This window comes from Trifolium pratense, linkage group LG6 (genome assembly GCF_020283565.1).
Source record: "Trifolium pratense cultivar HEN17-A07 linkage group LG6, ARS_RC_1.1, whole genome shotgun sequence".
In the NCBI taxonomy this organism is placed as follows: Eukaryota; Viridiplantae; Streptophyta; class Magnoliopsida; order Fabales; family Fabaceae; genus Trifolium; species Trifolium pratense.
Window position 1 is genome coordinate 39158982 of NC_060064.1, and position 21603 is coordinate 39180584.

General features: G+C 33.7%; 1 long non-coding RNA gene across 1 annotated transcript; it reads left to right on the plus strand.

Moving 5' to 3' along the window:
* The first annotated feature begins 7095 nt into the window (after positions 1-7095).
* Positions 7096-10818, plus strand: LOC123890670. The gene is made up of 3 exons (XR_006802912.1): positions 7096-7564; positions 7692-7774; positions 9058-10818. It is a non-coding gene; the product is annotated as an uncharacterized LOC123890670 (long non-coding RNA).
* The last annotated feature ends 10785 nt before the right edge of the window (positions 10819-21603 follow it).

Here is a 21603-nt window from a genome sequence, read left to right on the forward strand (position 1 = left end):
TAAACAATTAAAAATCGATAATCTCTTATATTATAAGCTTGCTAACATAAGCTAACCCTAAACCAAATTTTTTCCCCTCTCATTTTTTTTTTTTATTGCAGCTTTATATTAAAAAAATACAGATTTGTCATCGAACCTGCATCCCTTACTTACAATAAAACCTTTCAACCGCTAAAACATGTACTTCAATTATGAAATAATTTAGGAATCCTAATATGTTAACCCTGTTTTCAATAAATTTGAACGGCGGAATTAAACACAATTTTTATTTATTTATGGATGTCTACTTAAGTTTATGTTCTTGATTATGTCTTTAATTATTTTTTAACCTTTAATTATCATTAACCCTGTTTTCAAAAATACAGATTTGTCATCGAACCTGCATCCCTTACTTACAATAAAACCTTTCAACCGCTAAAACATGTACTTCAATTATGAAAGAATTTAGGAATCCTAATATGTTAACCCTGTTTTCAATAAATTTGAACGGAGGAATTAATCACAATTTTTATTTATTTATGGATGTCTACATAAGTTTATGTTACATATTACACCTAATTAGACACATGCACCGCATGGGTCAAAATTCTAGTAATAATAATAATCTTACTTATATAGAATACGAATAACAAGCAACAACCTTGGTTAACCCTAATTGCGCCAAAATCAGCAATTAATGAGGCAACTGCAACAAAAACGGGATTGCCTTATATATGGAAAAAAAAAAATCTAAAACAATAATTGTAGCCCTTTTAATGTTCTATTAGTATTCTGCAAGTTGTGCTAGCCGCTCCCCTATTGCATTGAAAATGCAAGATTTAATTAATTGCACCACTACTATTACTTGCCTTTCCGATAGAAACAAAAAAGGGTCATGTTAACTTGTGCCCTAAGGGCACATGTTAAGCTACCTAAAAATAGAAATATAGCATTTAATGATACAAATAATTTAATGTCTAGATAATTGAATACACCATAAGTTCAATAAATGTTTTCCACATTTATCTTCTTAACATGTGCCCTTAAGGGCACAAGTTAACATTCTCCAACAAAAAAAGGCAATGTCTATTTAATTACTTGCACCACTATTGCTTGCTCTTCTTTTCTTAAATCTGTTTGAACTGTCATTGGGGAAGAAACACAAGGTTAATTTTGTATGAAGATTTTTATTTCCCTTTTTTAATTGTTATAGTTTTTCACGGGTTTAGCTACTCTGTAAGCGTAGCTGCGTAAGGGTAATATAGTGGAGCAATCTCATAGGAGCAATCACTAGATAGCTTGGAGGATTATGGCACCACAGCTTCCACCTCCAAACCAAACAACCAAATATGACTTTAGTCATGAGCAAACATGCATAACAAGAAGCTCTATCATTGACTAGCTGCGTGCATTCATGATTGGAATTATCTTTTGAATGTAAATAGTACGTCACAAATATATATTGTACACAAATTAATTATTAGTACATAAAAAAAAATAGTATTTTAAATGTATTGTTATATGATTGAATTATTGGACTTTATTTTAGTATTGGACTTTATTTTATATTTGCATTATAAAATAATGAAGTATTTACTTTGTTTATATAGTATATTTCTCGTCATAAAAAATAAAAAATTTCCTTCAGAATCGTGAATTGTGGTACATCTATTAAAAATTCTTATGTTATAATAGCTTCACAATTCATTGATGTCATATACATGACTCGTGCGAACGCACGGGCAAGGCGTCTAGTAGTAGTAATAATAATAATAATAATAATAATAATAATAATAATAATAATAATAATAATAATAAGAAGAAGAAGAAAAGGAAAAGGAAAAGCGCGCGCACAAAAATATACATCAACGTCAGACTAATTGGATAAACCTCTGCACCTGCACTTGTTTGTTGATTTTTTTTTTTAATTTATTTCTTCCGTCCTTAATTATAAGCAAAAATCTACTTTTCAGATTCATTGAATAAGATGTATTTGGTCTATAATATAGTCCAGAAACATCAGTTATTCAATGAATTTAAAAAGTTAATTTTTACTTATAATTAAAGATGGAGGAAGTACAATTTATTAGAAAACAAATTTTTTTAAAAAAAATCTCTTTCTACCCTTAATATGTAAGGCTCTCTAAATTTTTATAGCATGTTAAATGACCTTAAAATATATTGTGGAGATTTAAAGAGAATTTTTTTTTCAAAAATTAACACCCTTATAATTAGGCTGTGGAATGAGGAATAGATCCTCAAATTTTTTCCCATCATGTTTTATGAGTAAATAATCAATTTAGTATTTGAATTTTCACTCATCAATCCATTTCTTTTTTGAATTTATCAAAATAGCTAAAATATCCTTTAATTTGTGAAAATCGTATCAAATAAATTCCTAAGCAATTGGTTGAGGGATAATTCAAAGACTAAATTGATATTCCTTATAATAATTTAAGAATGCAAGAGAGAATACTTGATATAGTGTGTGTTTGGTTTGGCGGCGACCATAATTGAATTTGAAAGAATTGAATTTGATAGAATTGATTTTGATTAAAAGTGAGTTTAACTGAATTAGTTTATGTTTGGATACATTAATGTAAAAGTGATTCTCAATATTTAATGTTGTTTGAATAATTTGAATTAAAATTGCTTTTAGATGGTTAATTACCAAATTGGACTTTAAATAACATATATAAGACATCACATATTTTTCTCTCTTTTTTTGGTCGAAACATACTTTTCTCACAAAATTGATGGCTAACTCACCCCAACCCAACATTAATAATAAAAATCAATAGTAAAAAAATTGTTTGTAAATAATTGTTTTTCCGTCAAAGAAAAAATTGCAAACAAACACCACTCCAAGAATACCCATCATTAAAAATAAAAAAACATTAGGAAAAATAACAAATGAATGATGAAATTTCCACAATTCTCCAGAAACTTCAACAACAATAGTTCAATATCCTTTTTCCTTAAAAAATAAAAAACAGTTCAATATCCTTTTTCACTATTTCTTCTTTCTCCTTCCTCCATCTCTCTCTTATGAAACACCTATTCTTCCCCCTTTTCTCTCAACACATAAACCCCATCATCAACTTTTCTGTAGTATTGGGGAGACAGATATGTGTTGTTGTGGATTTTAGAAGCAAAAAACAACATGCAACGAGTGAGAGTGGTGGATCTGGGTAGTACAGTGTTGATTAATGAGTTCTTGTAACAGTAATTGATGATAGTGGTCAAGGGCAAAGAAGGAATAAAATGAATAATAAACCTGTAAAGTAAACAACCAGCGAAGAATTGATTTTGGGTCACGCAGAAGCTAAGATTTCTTGCTTCTGCTAGAATCGATTTTACAAGATAGAATCAATTTTACCAAAGAAAACCAAACATGCTTACATAAGAGAAGAATCGCGTTCACTGGTCGAAACGTGTGTTTGGGGTGCGTAGACGCGCAACCAAACATACACATAACTTTCAATAAGGCAAATGCTACTAGAACTCTAACAGAATCATTTATATATGATGAAAACTTATTCAATTGCTAAAGTGCATTTTTGCTTATATTTGTGTTCGGAAGAAGTATATCTAAATAGATCACTCATAAATCCAAAACAAAAATATCTACTAGAGCTTTGACACTCAAATTATAAGGAACCAAGTTGAGACATGCATATAATTAAGCTGTTTTATTTTGGAATTACTCCCTCCGTCCCAAAAAGAATGACCCATTTTGAATATATGCACTATTCATATATATTGTTTTGACCATATTTTTCTACTAATAAATAAAAATAAATATTAACATATAAGATGTTGTTAGATTCGTCTCGATGAGTATTTTCAAAATATCAATTTTTTATAATTTTTACTATTATACAATTAAAGATATTAGTCGCCAAAGTTATGCATTGGCATGCGTATTTCGGTCAACTGGGTCATTCTTTTTGGGACGGAGGGAGTAGCTTGTAGGCAACAGGGAGAAGATGGTAAAAAAAAAAAATTAAATTGCTAGGACCGAATCATAATGGATCTTTGATTAGTCAATTATACATTTTTTTCAAAGCTATCATGTTATAAATAAGAAATTTCTACTGTCGATAGTGGTGATTAATCTCCATTGAAAATTTGATGTGTGAATTACGCAAAATACAAAATTCAAATGTATTTCACCTCAAAACCCTTGTCCTCTAAAAAAGAACACTTGATATAGGTTAAAAGTACATTGCTAACTCGAAAAACCCTACACTCTCAATGACATAATTGACTTGAACGTTAGAGTGTTTGCAGTTGCATTCACTCTCGGGAATCTGCCGCCGCCATGCTTTCATAACTCCGTTGGTGATCTATGTCAACTCCGAATAAGATATGTTATGGAGTTCAAAACAAAATGCTTCCTTTCCGTTACAATTCTCAAAACTATATTTATAATTGTTTGGCTAAATTGCAGTTTTGGCCCCCCACGTTTCATAATTGTGCGATTTTAGCCCCCCACGTTTCAAATGTGCGATTTTGGCCCCCACGTTTCATAATTGTGCGATTTTGGCCCCCCACGTTTCAAATGTGCGATTTTGGTCCCCACGTTTGCCCCATTTTGCATTTCTTGGTCCCCGTTGACTATTTTGACCAAAAAATTGATGACATGAAATATTTTTTACACGTGTCTTAATTGTATTGGTCAACCAAAATTTATTATTATTATTATTTTTTAAAAAAAGGATAGGTCACGTGACTTTTTCAAGAACATTATTCTCCACCACAAATATTATGTTGATGCACTTGCTTCTACCAAATTCTCATTAATTGGTTTCAAGAATTGATTATGCTATATTGAAAAACCAGAATCTAAAAATTTGGTCTCATTAATTGGTTTAACAAAAAAATCATAATTCAAAATATTTCAAATTCAAAATATTCATTCATTATACAAAAGGACATTGGCGGAAAAAAAAATTAACCCCCCAAAAAAAAAAATCACGTGACCTTTCCTTGATTATTTTTTTTAAAAAAATAATAATAAATTTTGGTTGGCCAATACAATTAAGACACGTGTAAAAAATATTTCATGTCATCAATTTTTTGGTCAAAATAGTCAACGGGGACCAAGAAATGCAAAAGGGGGCAAACGTGGGGGACCAAAATCGCACATTTGAAACGTGGGGGGCCAAAATCGCACAATTATGAAACGTGGGGGGCCAAAACTGCAATTTAGCCTAATTGTTTTAATTACTTAAGATGTTGTTTTCTAGGTGTCATTTCTCAATGCAAAGAGTATAAACAAACCACTTTAATCAATTTGTAAATTTTGCTTATAAAAAAAACTATAATCAATTTGTAATTTAGAATAAATAATTTTAATTATATCTTAGACTAAATATTATAAACAAAGGTTAAATATATACTATTAATGAATACTCTCTCCGGTCCTTTTTATAAGAAACACTTTGGGAAAAAAGATTGGTCATTTTTATAAGAAACTTCGACCAATTTTCAAATGTTTTAAATGTTCAATTTCACTTATGCCCTTATTTATTATGAAAGAGAATTTAAAAATAAGTAAGTTAGTTTTAATAAACAGTAATTAAATAATGGTATATCATAGAATAAATTTAAATTTATAAGAGTATTAAATGAAAATAACTATGTTAAATATGCTTCTTTGGTCTATGTGATTTTTTCAAAGTGTTCTTTATATAAAGAAAGGAGGGAGTATATATATATATATATATATATATATATATATATATATATATATATATATATATATATATATATATATATATATATATATTTTATGGTCAAGTAGTCTATTGACCAAAAATTTCATCTTTAAGATGGATAAGTGAAATAATCAGGAATCGAACCTCGACTCCCTATATATAATACAATATATTGCCAACTGAACTAAGTTCACGAAAATGAAACCCACAAAATGATAAATCAACTTTTCTTCATTGTTGCATCGTGAACAAACATTTCCTTTATACCCTCTCCCACCACCACACATTCTTCACTCACCTACCTAACTCATTTCTTCACCCACCAATCCACCACACATTTAGGATTTTAAAATGGGGTAAAATTACGGATTTTAAAAATAGGGGGTAAAATTTTGATTTATTCAAAATATGAGGTAAAATTGTATTTAAGCCTATTTAATTTTATTACAACATAAAATATTAATTTAACTATTTCTAATTAAAATTAATATGAAAGAAGAATTAAAATATTAATTGAACTTAGTTTTTTTTAACAATAATCGAAAATTAACATCAAATACATAATACATATAATTTAAAAACAATAAAAAAAATTACATAATTGATGAAAATTATATTGATTTGGATCCATTTGGTTTGAAGAAATAAGATGAAAAATTGAGTAAAAAACAATGTCAAATGAAACTCAACGAGATGAAATTATGAGAGTAAAAATGAGTGTAAAATATCAATCGTTAGTTGATTTAGTAGTGATTGGCGCTAAACTTGATAGGAAGAACCACAGTTCGATCCCCCACAACTACGATCGGGAGGGGACTGAAACCACTTGATGTCAGAACTGACTCATAGATTAAATTGGTGGTGAAAACAAAAAAAAAATAGTGTAAAATTTAAAACAAAGAGATGAAATTGTGAGATAAAAATTTTGCCTATAATTTTCAAAAGACCATGATTTTTATAGTAAAAAATTTATTAAAATGTTAATTTTATATATCTACCATTGTAACGGTAAAAAAAACGGTCATATATACCATATTGGAGAAGCAAAGTTACATACTACTGCTCCTTCCCTCAACAATTATTGAAAACAAGAAAATAATATTTTATATTCACAATTGTGTCAGGTCCTTGCTTCACGAACGTTGCAGATTGAACTATTCACTTTTTTACTTTTTTAGTTTTTCGTTCTACGATTATTTTTTTAAACTAACCCTGCAATAATATTTTTTTTCCAAATTATCTTACCTGTTCAGAAAATTTCTGAAATGCCCTAGTGAGTTGCCAGAGAGAGAAGGTAGCGCCATTCCCAAAAATTCACATGTTGCGGATAACGGCTAAATCTTCTTCACATATCCAATCTTCTATAAATCTTCTTCACAACCAATTTTCATTCACCACACACACACAAAAACAAAAAAATCGTCTTCCTTTGAATTTATTTATTATCCAAAAACAAAAGGTGATGATGAGTGTTCAATTTCAAGTTTTCAACTATCATCATCATCATCATCATCATCATGTTACGAGAGAATATATAGTCTTTTGAATAAAATTGGACATTTCCTTTCTTCTCACCAAACACTTGTCTTCATAATCTAGTGGTTCATTGTTGCATTATGAACAAACATTTCTTTCATACCCCCTCCATCTCCCACCACACATTCATCACTCACATGCCTAACTCATTTTCTTCACCCACCAGTCCACCACACATTCATTCATTCATCACACTGCATGTCTCTCTCTCTCTCTCTCTCTCTCTCTTTAAATCAAACCCACACTCTCATCCATCCCTTGTCTTACAATCCTCTCTTTATGTAATTATTAATCCCAAAGTTCTCGACACTATATGGCACAGAAAGGTTGGTATTTTAATCAAGTTTTCAAGTTGTTCATGTTATGTTTAAAGAAAAACACTTTCTTTTTGTTTTTTATTTTAATTGTCCTCTTTAGTTAAATTCTTTTGTATTAATTAAGGTCATTGGGCAGGTTACTCTTATTGCTGCTGGAGAAGCGGTGGTGGCCGGCGACAACACCGAAAAAGCTTTAAAGAAGAAAGTGATTGAAAATAGGTATGTTAAAGGGTTATATTGTTAGTATGTTATGTTAAATTTTCTACACATTGTCAGAACTTGGAAACTTAAAGTTCAATTAATCTAATTAGTTGAGTTATATATATACTGATATCTATACTTATGTACACATTAATTATACATTATTTTTTTTTGACTTATACACATTAATTATACATGTTACTCCCATATAGGGATGAAAAAAAAAACCAAACCCGAGAGACTCACCCGAACTAAAACCCAAGTCAACGGGCGAAATCCGATTTGACTGGGTTTGGGTTTGGTATCAGTCAAACCCACACCCGAAACTCATATACCCACCCGAAATATTTTATAATTACCTTACCCCATAGTCTCCCTCAATTTCCTTTAAAGACTTTAATTTTAGTTGTAAATTAATTTCTTGAAAGTGTATGTTGTAATTTCTTGAAAGTCTATGTTTAAATTTTCTTGGAAGACCTTAATTTTAATTGTAATTTAATTCAAAGTCTATGTTGGAATTTAATTTCTTAAATTTGCAAATTATTTTCAAATGTGTTGCGGGTTTGGGTGGAAAAAATCCGAACTCAATCGGTGTGAGCGTGAGTATTGTTTTGCCATCCAAACAACCTTTGAGTTTGAGTTTGGGTTTATGTGATGATTTCGTGTGTGAGTTTAATAAGTGTCAAGCCCGTATCCATGAGCGCCCGTCGCAATCGCTACTCCCATCCTATATATACCTATAGTTGATATGGGGCTGGAATGTAAGCAGAATTTGATTAACAAAATGAAATTAAAATGGGGCCTGAATGGCTGAATCATAATAGAAAATATAATATGACTAGATGGGCGAGGACATGATTATTAGCTTCATGATTAAAAGTGTTGATGTAGGTTGAAAAGTTGTATACACATCTATGGTGCATAATTCATCTCATTTATATGGTCCCACACCAAACATTTACTTATGCTACCACAAACCTCAGACACACACACCCTAACGGCTCTCTCTCTCTCTCTCTCTCTCTCTCCCTAACGGCTAACTCTCTCTCTCTCCCCGTCTCTATAAATCTTCTTGACTAACACACAGACACACATTCAATTTTCACTCACCACACACACATACTGAAACAGAGAAGAACAAATACAAACACACACCATGAAAAAAAGTCCCAAAAATTTTCTCTCAAATCTCAATCCAAGATTTGCATGCATCTACAAAACACCACCAATAATTTACAAAAACAAAACACCAGAATAGAATGGTCATGGTCATTAATTAATAATTATGTACCTGTTTGTAGACACAGCAACAAATAAAGGCCAGCTGAACTGAAGTTTCACCTAGAGAGGAGTAGAGGACGAAGGAAGTAACTAAGCAGGTACTGATTGGTTTGTTGTTGGCTTGTTATGGCATGGATAACACACATATTGCATTCATTTCTTTTTTTTCTTTTAGATCTGAAAGAGAAGGTAGATTTTTAACAGTAGAAAAACTAATAGAAATTTCACTATTAAGTATTCAACTACCCTTCTTATTTTTTACTCACTCTAGTTTTAAATATAAAAAAAATTTACTTTTTAAATACATTGGAAAATTGATGTATCTAATCTATTCTATTCGAAAATTAAAAACATAGTTTCAATATTATCGTTGTTTTAAGATTATCAATGTTGTTAAAGATAAATTTGTCCAAAAAAATGTTTTTCGAAATTATTTTGATAAACTTGAAACAAGATTTTTTTCCCAAAATATACCCCTACCCCCCTCTTATTTTCCGTAATACCCCATCTCAAAATTATTTCCCGTAATACACCTCTCATGGGATAAAGTCTGTCGACGCAGCAGGGGGGAAGGGTAGTGAAATTCCAAATGTCGTCATTGCCTCTTGGGTAGCGACATTCTGACCGTCGGTGCCACAAGGTGGAGGACCTGCATTTCTCGGATGTCTTTGTTCATATAATTGCTCTTCCTCGTTATCCTCGTTTGGATTTGTTTCTTCCACGCCAAGCAAATTGCTAAGATGTTGAGACCACGAGGAACCTTCACCGGCAGCCCACGTTGAATTTAACATCTCGTCCGGTACAGCAGAACCCCAGGATAAATCTAGGGGGATTTGTTGGATTTGTTGGGGTTGTATAGAATCACCGGGGTAGTAAGCATTTTCTAAATTTTCATTGAAACGTTGAGTTCCCAGTGATTCAAATGGTTGGTCGTCGAAAAAAATCCGCGTAAGTGGCAATGAGGTAAAAAAATTGGATTGGCTAAAAGACATTGGATATTGTTGTTCGGTAAATGGTTGTTGTTGCTGGGTCTGTGATCTCGGTATGTTGATGTTGTTGGCTATATGAGGGTGTGTCTGGTAAAATGGTATGTTGGGTAAATGTATGCTGCTGCACATCGGGACGTGGGCGTGGATCAAATAAATAATGATCGGAAGAAAGATATGACATGTTGACCCTTGTATAAGTATTTAAGAACTCCGTTGAGTGCATCCACTTGATCTCCAACGAGGACATAATTATGGCGATTATTCCAATGTTGGACTTTGACCATAAATTTGGTTGCCCAATCATGAACTGCTGCTCGCATTGTTATTCTGTGGTAACGAGTCATGACTTGTGGAACGTCATCAAATCCCGCATGTTGAAATCCAAATTGGAGACGGACCTTGTCGGTCTGATGAAACTCTACAACCTAAAGTTAATGATAAATGTGGTTGCTGACCAACATGCAACGTCCTCTGGATACAAGCACTAACTGATGTCATAAGGAGTCCAAGTAAACTGATATTTTTAAAAACAAATTAGAGATTTGTTAGTGTATGCATTTATTTAGTTTAAAAATAACAAAGAAATATTAAGAGAATATATATTACCCCGTCTTCCGTTAAACGATCGAGCACGTTTGTAGCGCCATGTATATCGTGGTCCGGACCGCCAGACTACTTTGTTCCGGAAGCAACGTACCTAAAATAATATTTTCACTATACGATTAATATCATTGTAAATATACATATTTATTATTAATAAATAATAGATTGATTCAAAAAAATAAAATAAAATTAGTAGATACTTACTTTAGTGCCAATGGGATATTGAACGGTGGATTTCTACGTCTCTCATGATCAAATTCTCTTATTCGACAACGTGCCCATGCCTGCATAAGTAAGGCACATCCGAAAAGGGTTTTGGTTGTTTGGCTTTGATCTGTGAAATCGCACATGCCCCTATACAACGTTGCCAAACAAGCCGAACCCCAACTATATCCTCTTATTGTGTGTGGATCTTTCAATAGTGGGAGGTACATAGTATGCACACGATCGGCAATTGTGTTGAGCAATACAAATTTTCCCAAAAAATAAAGAATGTATGCCCTTAGGTGCTGCAGTAGAATTTCGTATGTGGGATTTGCTGCATTTGGTTAAGATATTCTTCTGGCTATGCTAGCCTAACATAATATCTTGATCGCCCGTTGGATGGAGGAACGACTCCCAATAGTCGTGGAAAATCTGTCTCCCATATGTTATTGGATGCTCCGGTAACAGCTCGACCACAAATTTGTAGATCAAGCAACATTGACACGTCTTGGAGAGTTATTGTGGCCTCTCCAGAAGGTAAACTAAATGTATGTCTTTCCGGTCTCCATCTTTTTGCCAAAGCTGTGACTAAGCCTCAGTCCAACCTACATTTTTGAAGGAGGACGACGTTACCAAAACCACATTCTTCTAACAGCGGTTGTAACAAATGGTTTGGTGCTTTAAATCGGCCCCCACCTCACGGTCTAATAGTTTCGGTTGCCTACACACAACAAATTTATAATTAGTTACCGTAAAAAACAATTATGGAAGCTTTTTTTTTGTAAGTTTATTTAAGTATAAGTATAAAAAATTTATAGTAATTTTTTTTTACTTAATAAAGACAATTACATTAGTAAAAAAATATGAAAGATAGGTTATACACTAAGTGTTTGGGATATAAAAATAAGAGGTATAAAAAAATTACATTACGTATAAAAAATTTACTATAATTTTTTTTTGACATAAAAATAAAAAACGACATAAAAATAACTTATACATCTAGTTTTTGGGACAAATGATTTTCACCAAGCCATAAATGATCCATTTTGTGAATAAGTGAATGAGAGTAATGATTGTTTAGAAAAGGAGTAGTGAGTGAAAGAAGTAGTAATTGAGGGTAGTAGTAAGTGTGTGAGTGAGTTGTACTGTGAAGAATAAGTGTAGTGAAGTGGTATATTTATAGTGTAGTTGAATTTAGGAAACAATCAAGTGGTCTCCGAAATTACTTTTAGGCACCCGGTGCTTGATGTTCGCGGTAACTTAAGATATGAAGATATGAAGATTACAAATGACGACGAGGTTATATGTTTAACTCCTCACACAGTCAGTTTTCTAACATATAACTCGATAGGAGTTAGGTTAGAAAACTGACCGTGTGAGTTAAACATATATTCAACCTCGTCGTCATTTGTAATCTTCATATCTTAAGTTACCGCGAACATCAAGCACCGGGTGCCTAAAAGTAATTTCGGAGACCACTTGATTGTTTCCTAAATTCAACTACACTATAAATATACCACTTCACTACACTTATTCTTCACACTACAACTCACTCACACACTTACTACTACCCTCAATTACTACTTCTTTCACTCACTACTCCTTTTCTAAACAACCTAATACTCTCATTCACTCATTCACAAAATGGATCATTTATGACTTGGTGAAAATCATTTGTCCCAAAAACTAGATGTATAAGTTATTTTTATGTCATTTTTTATTTTTATGTCAAAAAAAAAAATTATAGTAAATTTTTTATACCTCTTATTTTTATGTCCCAAACACTTAGTGTATAACCTATCTTTCATATTTTTTTACTAATGTAATTGTCTTTATTAAGTAAAAAAAAAATTACTATAAATTTTTTATACTTATACTTAAATAAACTTAAAAAAAAAGGCTTTCATAATTGTTTTTTACAGTAACTAATTATAAATTTGTTGTGTGTAGGCAACTGAAACTATTAGACCGCGAGCTGGGGGCCGATTTAAAGCACCAAACCATTTGTTACAACCGCTGTTAGAAGAATGTGGTTTTGGTAACGTCGTCCTCCTTCAAAAATGTAGGTTGGACTGAGGCTTAGTCACGGCTTTGGCAAAAAGATGGAGACCGGAAAGACATATATTTAGTTTACCGTTTGGAGAGGCCACAATAACTCTCCAAGACGTGTCAATGTTGCTTGATCTACAAATTTGTGGACGAGCTGTTACCGGAACATCCAATAACATATGGGAGACAGATTTTCCACGACTATTGGGAGTCGTTCCTCCATCCAACGGGCGATCAGGGTTAGGCCAGAAGAATATCTTAACCAAATGCCAACAAATCCCACATACGAAATTCTCCTGCAGCACCTAAGGGCATACATTCTTTATTTTTTGGGAAATTTTTATTGCCCAACACAACTGCCGACCGTGTGCATACTATGTACCTCCCACTATTGGAAGATCCACACACAATAAGAGGATATAGTTGGGGTTCAGCTTGTTTGGAAACGTTGTATAGGGGCATGTGAGATCAAAGCCAAACAACCAAAACCCTTTCCGGATGTGCCTTACTTATGCAGGCATGGGCACGCTGTCGAATAAGAGAATTTGATCATGAGAGACGTAGAAATCCATCGTTCAATAGGCCATTAGCACTAAAGTATCTACTTTTTTTTTTAATCAATCTACTATTTATTAATAATAAATATGTATATTTACAATGATATTAATCGTATAGTGAAAATATTATTGCTATTAGGTAACCCTAAATGGAGAATTTGGAAGCCATAAGCACGACCACCCCATCACTGTCATCGTCACCGTCACCTAAATGACCTCCGGTACCGCATGTAGGAGCATGACGAACACGACCACCTCTTCGAAGTCCTCCTTGATGTTGTTCTGCATCGTCTTGTTGATATTAAAAAGATCTAGTAGGATTACTCGAACTTGCGACATTGAAAAGTGAAGATGCGAATGGCCAAGTGGAGGCGATATTTCTGCAAGTGCACAGACTTATCGTGTAGTTATAAAAGATTATCGATCCCACATGGACTATTTGTTAAAATTTCGCTTATGTTTTTAATATAATGTAAGGTTAAGGCTTAATAATAATCAAAAAGGGGTTTGTAAAATAATTACCTAGAAATAAAATAATTAAATTAAATAACAGTGACTATTAAGAATTGGTTTTAAATAAGTTGGATTTTTAACTAACTGGAATGTTACTTTTTTTTTTAAATTGATTTAAAAATACTCGTCTCACACTTTCGCGCTATTGAGTTATATTATATAATGATAAAATAAATGTATCACTTTCGCTATAACATTTACTTATAAAAAATTGTTTGGAAATCAATTAAATTTTACTAAAAGGGTCTAGTTTTCACAAAACGATACTAGTTTAAAAATATAGAACTCATGTCATCACACTGTTGGACTATATTATATTATATAAATAAGATGTTTTTGCTATCGCTCAATCATTAGTTCATAAAATACTTTTTGAAAACTAATATAATTTATCGCGATATTAAAGTTAATGTTCAGTTTTTACTATCTAGTATAAATTTCAAACAATCGTTCTGTTAATTCATACTTTAATTAATTTTCACTATCGTGCAAAATTATAATCTATTGTTTAATTAAAAACTGAAACAGAAAACTAGACTTGAAAATTTAATTCACAGTTTAATTACCGAACTCATATCAGACACCTATTTCACATACCAGTTATATTAAATTAGTTGGACATAATTATAAATAGGGTCATGCTAACCGGTGCCCCCGGGGCACTGGTTAAGGAAACCAAAAAAGGAAATTTTAAAATTGTAAATAATACTTTTTAGACTTTCGAGGCGTTGACTGCACAAACTTCAATATGATATTACTATATTTGGTTCCTTAAACAGTGCCCCGGGAGCACTATTTAGCATTTTCCTTATAAATAAAGGCATAATATAATAGTAGTTACGGGAAAAAGAAAACATAGATATGGATTTAAAATAATTAAAGTGAGCAGTAATAGTAACTGGAATTTGGAAAATAAACTTAAATATATTGATTAATGTAAACTTACAGACAACCGAAACTGGAATTGAAACAGGAAACAAAGGACAAGCTGCAGCTCTCAACACGTAAAGCAGTAAACTTAAGTCTAAAAATTTAAAGTATGTGTTTTTTCTCTTCAGCTTGACGTAGTGAAAGATGATTTTTAATTCATTCTGAATGCATCTATATATAGGCTGAGGGGTCCTGCCTTTTCTGCTTTCAGTTCCTTTAATTTCTCCCCACGATTCGCAACTGACTTGATAAGATGAGACTGATATTTTTGCTGAAGAATAGCTCACGACCGGCGCCACAATTTTGTGTTGTTTAAATTTTGCACGTGTTCCTTTAAAATAGGTGACTGGCGCCACAATTTTCAAGGCTGGCGCCATATTTTGTGTAACAGAATTGTGTGACTGGCGCCTTAAATTCCACGGCTGGCACCTTAAATCTCACGGCTGGCACTTGTATCCATGTGGCTGGCACCTTAAATCTTGTGGCTAGCACAAAATTTGTGTCCCTTAAATACATGGTTGGCGCCTTGTATTCATGTGGCTGGTGCCACTTGTTTTGCTTTGTTTCTTTGATATTTTTTTTGGTCTCGGCACATCTGTAGTTTCATAAAAAAAAACAATAATTATTTTATTAATACTAGGATAAATTAGATAAAATATTAAAATACTTAAAGAAATAATAGTGATAAAATAGTGCATTTTTCGGTGTTATCAAACTCCCCTAAACTTGAACCATTGCTTGTCCTCAAGCAAAAAGATATAACATTTAGTGATAGAGAAAACAAAACTAAAGACATCCTCAAATCTGCTTGTTTATCCCCACTAAAGATATCATGGAAACACAAATCAAAAGTGATCATGAATTTCTTCCTTATATAGACCGTTCCGATATATTTTGCCATTACCCGAACTTAACTTTCATTTCTTCTTTCGTCATCCCCTTTTAACCCATGGTAATCACATTAAGCCCGTTATCTATTCACACACACATGATAACGAACCTGTTAGTGATTATGATTCGATTCTTTTTTTTTTTTTTTTTTTTTTTTTTCTATTTCAACCAATGATAGTTTTGCATCTTTTAGGTGTTTCGCAGTTGGGCTAAATGACCGGGTGAGAGTCACCTAACTTAGAATGCGTAGTCCCTTTTAGATTTATACTATCTTTATACATATATTTTTTCCGAAATCATTCACTTATTTTCGTCGATTCTACTACTTAGATAGTGATCGTAGATGGTGCCGACTACCACTGGGTTTACTCAAGAATTAGTAAAGTTTAAGAAATTTAAATTCGGGATTTGGCAAGTATCAAAATTGATCTACATAACTAAGAAATTTATGGTGTTAAAATGATATAGCTAGTAGGAAAACATACTGATAAGAGGATTTAGTTTAATTACGTCAATGACTTAGGAACATCTAAAGTGCATTGTTTCTCAAAAAAAAAAAAAAAATTTTTTTTGTTATGGCTCAAGATTGGAAAAATTTAAAAATAACCCGAAAGTTTTATTTGCAAAGATAAATTAAAATAAAAACTGGGAAATAAAATGATAAAAGCGATAAAGTCCTCCCCTAAACTTAAATCCAACATTGTCCCCAATGTTATGACTTAAAAGAAGGAGAGGAACGTGAAACCTGGGAGTATTATCAATCATGGTGGAGGTTGTTGGTATCGTTGAAAGTTGTCAAACTGCATCCTGAATTCGCTTAAGTTATAAATGACACGTTCAAGTTGCTGTTGACGTTGTGCCTCCGCAGTTTCCCATCGGTCAAAACGGCCTTGAATTTGTTCTTGATTTTGGAGTATTTGATTTTGTTGGGCGTGCATTGAGTTTATTTGTCCCATCATCTCCGCTTGTTGTTGATGCACATTATATAAGAGATTATCGCGCTCATCATCGGTGTAATGGCGAGAGGAGGATGCACTTCCTGCAGAAGTGTTAGAAAAATATGTGGCGTGTGCAGGTGGAACAAAATCATGGCTCCCACCAGCGGCAACATCATCAGTAATGTGCGTGGGAGTCGGGTCGGTCATAGGTTCCTCAGCAGTATTATCATAAAAAAGGTTTCCAGGAATCCGAACATCGGTGCGGTCCGGGTTAGGAAGAGTGAAATTAGGGAACACTTTATTATTAATTAACAAATAGTAAACACTTTGTCGTTCCTTAATTAATTTCATGCTCTTAACCGTGTTAAGATCAATGTAAAAAGAAGGCAACGGACCGGCGAACTTGTCTCCGTGTCCTAGGAGTTTAGCAAGTGTTGTAATTAAACCCCCAAACATAATGTCTCCTTTCTTTGCAACAAATGAGCGCATATGTGAGAGCATGAAAGAAACAGAATTAATTTTGATCTTATTAAAAATGGCATATAGAAAGAAAAGCTCTTTGGCGTTGACTTTGTTAGAATTTATCCGCCCGAAAATAGTGTAACCAAGTAATTGTCGAAAATATCGGACGGCGGGATTGTGAATGGAGGAGGCTACATTACCCTCAAAGCTCTCCAAGCGTCTTCCCGTAATAGAACGCCAAAATAATCTAGCATTTTCTTCCCATTGCTCGTTTTCGGGGATATACTATACATTACACCATCGCCATAAGGAATACGCAAAAGATTTGCAATTTGATCATAAGTCAATTCGTATTCCTTATTTTGCAATCGAAAACGAGCAATGCCATTTGAACTATCAGGATTTATTAAAATAAGAGAGCTGAGAAATTCTATAGTTAGTGGAAAATACCCAACATCTTTTTGGTTCAAGAAAAAATTCAAATCAAGAGTATCAAGCATATAATTCACACTATCATATAATCCTAGTTTTCTAAAACAACCTTCATCAGCATACCTAGTGGGAACAAAGTCCCTTTTGGTGAGAGCTTTAAAGATATCTCTTTGTGTATAACCTTCTTGTCCCGACCGATACATGAGGGGTGCTGGTTGGTTTGCCATGGAAATTGAGTGGTGTAATAAAGAGAGGGAAATTATATGGTATGTTGATATAATAAACTTAGGAGAATAGAAAAAGTAATGAATGAATTGTTTGTTGAAATGGTCAAAAGTGAATAAATAGGAAATAGTAATATGTCAGACATCTCAAGAAAGCTTCACATGAGGTAGTATTTTCAAGAAAATAATAGCATGCATTATGACAATGACAATGACACATGAAGAACTATTGCATGCATGACTACTCACATGTGAACTTTATTTATTTTGACCAAATAATTGTTGAAGGCATTGGATACTATACACACTACGTATAAGTATAAGAATGAATGTATTGTGGTGTAAGTCTCTAAGGCGCCAGCCATGTTGATATTACATGGTGCTGGCCGTGGCCTTGTGTAGCGCCGGCCGTGGCTTTGGTACTAGTCACAATTGAAAAATGTTTGAAAAAAATTCGTTTGATAAATTTTTGTGACCGGCGTAAATGCGTAAATAAATATACTTAATAATTTGCGTTATATAATAATAAAGTGGTACTAAAAATAATAACTATAAAAAAGAAATATGATTATCCAAAATATAAAAATATGCATACGAAAAATAAAATTTGTCTTTGTGATGCATGTGATGATATCTAAGTAGTAAACATGAAATAAATATCTTCTTTCACGATTTATTTAAAGCAATGTCTGGTTGTGAAAGAAAAAATAAAGTAAAATTTTGCGATCAGCCACTTGGTTGTGGCGCAGCGGGAGGCACTTGGATGGCGCGAATCTGGTCCGAACAACGATCGAACTGTTCTATGACCAAGTCCATGAATCGATAGAAATCTCCTTTTAAAGTTGCAAGATCCGTACGAAGAGCAACGAGTTCATTCTGCATGCCGGCAATGGCAACTCCACAGTCAGGTGGTGAGGTAGAAGCAGCTGTAGGGGTAGGTGATGGAGGTGCAGGTGTGTAAAAGAAAAGTGGTGGTTCTGGGTCATTAAGAATGTAGTAAAATGGTGGTGTTTCGGGGTCAGTTTCATCTTGTCCCTCCAAGTTATAGAGCCAGTTCTTTTTATCGTGTACACTAGTTTTGGTATTGTACGGCAGAGTGAATTCATGAACAGACTCAAGGTTGATCAATAACTGGAAGGTATCAGGGCCAAGGTTTCCAATCAGGTGGTTGTTGAAGCAATATTCAATTCCCATGGGTTCTACTCCTATAGAGAGGTCAATCTGTGACAGGGGGGTGTAGAGGTCTAAGGCTCTAGCTATGATGGTGACAAAACCACCAATGCCTATGTGGCGAGTTGGGTCTTTGGTGAATTTGGCTAAGCTGTCAAGTAGGAAGGATGCAGCATTGAGTGGTCGACTTTGTGATCCACAAAACATTATGAACAGTTCTTCCCTACTGACGGTTGTGACGTTGGAGGGTTTTCCAAAGAAAGTGTGGGCAATAATCATGTGGAAGTATCTTATTGTCGGGTTATGGATTGCTGTGCTTAGTCTTTCATCGGGGGGTGAGTTAGGGTTGCCCGAAATGCTGCCCCAGAAGCGTTGAAGCTCACTTTCCATAAAAGTATCTTCTTGTATCTTAGTGAAAGCATCTGGGCCACAAGGCACTCCTAGGTATTTAGCTATTTCTCGGGTGGTAAGACGGTAGGATTTTCCGAACAATCTAAAACTGACAAGACCTCCATGTATGGGATTTCCACATGTCGGCTCATACCTAAATGCACTCAGGAATTCCAGAGTCAGATTTCGGTAGGTGGGTGGGTTGGAAAAAGTGAAGCGGTCCCAACCTAGTTGGTTAATCAAGAATCTCACACTCTCAGAAATTCCTAAAGCTACTAAGGCGTAACTGTCTGGAAAAACATGGAATGATGTCACTCGGTGTGAAAGGTCTTCGTATCGTTTTTTCTGTGTAGCGCTTCTGAAGTTAACTATCATTTTGTCCTCCATTTCGTTTTTTCTTCCTTTCTCTTTTTTTTTTTTTTTTTTAAAATTACTCACTATCTGCTATATTCAAGAGAAAAAAACAATCAAAAAGGTTAGTGCTGATCAACAAAATATGCGAATTAAAGTATATGAAATAAAATTAAAAATTAAAAATATTAAAGTACAAGAAATAAAATAATAGAAAATATAAACATGGGTTGCCTCCCATGCAGCGCTTCATTTAATGTCGGTAGCTTGACAATAATTCGGGCAAACGTTTAGGTTTCAGGTGGGAGATCATCTAACTTTAAACTTGAGTAGTGATCTCTATCGTTAGGGAAGTAGTAATGTTTTAAACGTTGCCCATTAACAATGAATGTCCCGTTTGATCCGTTCTTGACTTCTATGGCCCAATTTTTAAAAACAACTCTCTCTGGAACTCAAACCGCTACCTAAGAACCTTAGGTATGAATATCTAGACGAAAATATGAGTCGCCCAGTCATAGTGAACGCTGACCTAAACCCGATAGAAACAGAAAAATTATTAGATGTCTTAAGAAAATATCCTGCTGCCTTAGGTTACAACATCTCAGACTTAAAGGGAATTAGTCCCTCTGTATGCATGCACCGAATCTTATTAGAGGAAGATGCAAAGACTTCGAGAGAACACCAAAGAAGAATAAACCCTATCTTAAGCGAAGTCGTTAAGAAAGAAGTGTTGAAACTCTTAGACGCAGGCATTATATATCAAATATCTGATAGCAAATGGGTCAGCCCTGTTCATGTAGTACCAAAGAAAGGAGGACTAACAGTAGTCAAAAACGAGAAGGGAGAATCTGTACCTAAGCGAGTGGAATCAGGATATAGAATGTGCATCGACTATAGAAAATTAAACAAAGCCACTCGGAAAGATCATTTTCCTCTACCTTTCATTGACCAAATGCTCGAGCGTCTAGCTAAACACTCCTATTTCTGTTATTTAGTTGGATACTCTGGATTTTTCCAAATCCCAATACACCCCGACGACCAAGAGAAGACCACCTTCACATGTCCTGTAGGTACCTTTGCCTATAGACGTATGCCTTTTGGATTGTGTAATGCCCCTGCGACTTTCCAACGATGTATGATGGCGATATTCGCAGATTTTATAAACAATATAATGGAAGTATTCATGGATGACTTTTCTGTTTATGGGGAAAGTTTTGAAGGATGTCTCGCTAATTTATAATTGGTATTACAAAGATGTGTTAAAGTCAACCTAGTACTAAATTGGGAAAAATGCCATTTCATGGTCCGTGAAGGATTAGTGTTAGGACATATAGTTTCTAATAGAGGAATAGAAGTGGACAAAGCTAAAATCGAAGTAATAGAAAACCTTCAACCTCCCAAAACCATTAGAGACATAAGAAGTTTTTTAGGACACGCAGGTTTCTATCGGCGATTCATAAAAGACTTCTCTAAAATAACTAAACCCTTAACCGGCCTTTTAATGAAAGACGCCGAATTCATCTTTGACGACAAATGTATGGAAGCATTCCAACTCCTCAAGCAAGCCTTGATTTCCGCACCTATAATGCAACCTCCTGATTGGAGTGAACCTTTCGAAATCATGTGTGACGCCAGCAATTACGCCGTAGGAGCCGTTCTAGGACAAAGAAAGGATAAAAAGCTACACGCTATCAATTATGCAAGTAGAACCCTAGACGCGGCACAACTAAACTATGCTACCACCGAAAAAGAACTCTTAGCTGTCGTATTTGCAATTGACAAATTCCGCTCATATTTGGTGGGATCTAAAATCATCATTTACACCGATCACGCAGCAATCCGATATCTTATGAGTAAAAAAGA